Source organism: Colobus angolensis, unplaced genomic scaffold (genome assembly GCF_000951035.1).
Source record: "Colobus angolensis palliatus isolate OR3802 unplaced genomic scaffold, Cang.pa_1.0 Scaffold92, whole genome shotgun sequence".
NCBI classification, from domain to species: Eukaryota; Metazoa; Chordata; class Mammalia; order Primates; family Cercopithecidae; genus Colobus; species Colobus angolensis.
Genome location: NW_012123154.1, coordinates 7,443,339 through 7,443,657, shown reverse-complemented (window position 1 = coordinate 7,443,657; position 319 = coordinate 7,443,339). Strand labels below are relative to the sequence as shown.

The 319-nt window shown below is 33.9% G+C and overlaps 1 protein-coding gene across 2 annotated transcripts in view; it reads left to right on the top strand.

Moving 5' to 3' along the window:
• CLVS1 (clavesin 1) overlaps positions 1–319 on the top strand; it is a 217,101-nt gene that overhangs the window by 102,542 nt on the left and 114,240 nt on the right. The gene's annotated exons all lie outside the window — the stretch shown is intronic.

Sequence of the window (319 nt, the reverse complement as noted above, 5' to 3'; positions counted from 1 at the left end):
TTTGTAGTAGAATAATTTATAATCCTTTGGGTATATACCCAGTAGTGGGATGGCTGGGTCATATGGTACATCTAGTTCTAGATCCTTGAGGATTCTATAGGTTCTAGGGTTCTATAGCACTGTTAAGGTCACTATAGCTAACAATAATATATATTTTTCAAATAGCTAGAAGAGAGTATATTAAATGTTCCCAACACAAAGAAATGACAAATGTTTGAGATAATGATATGCTAATTAGCCTGAACTCATCCTTATACATTGTACGGATTGAGACATCACTATGTACCCCATCAATATGTACAGTTACTATGTGTCAAGT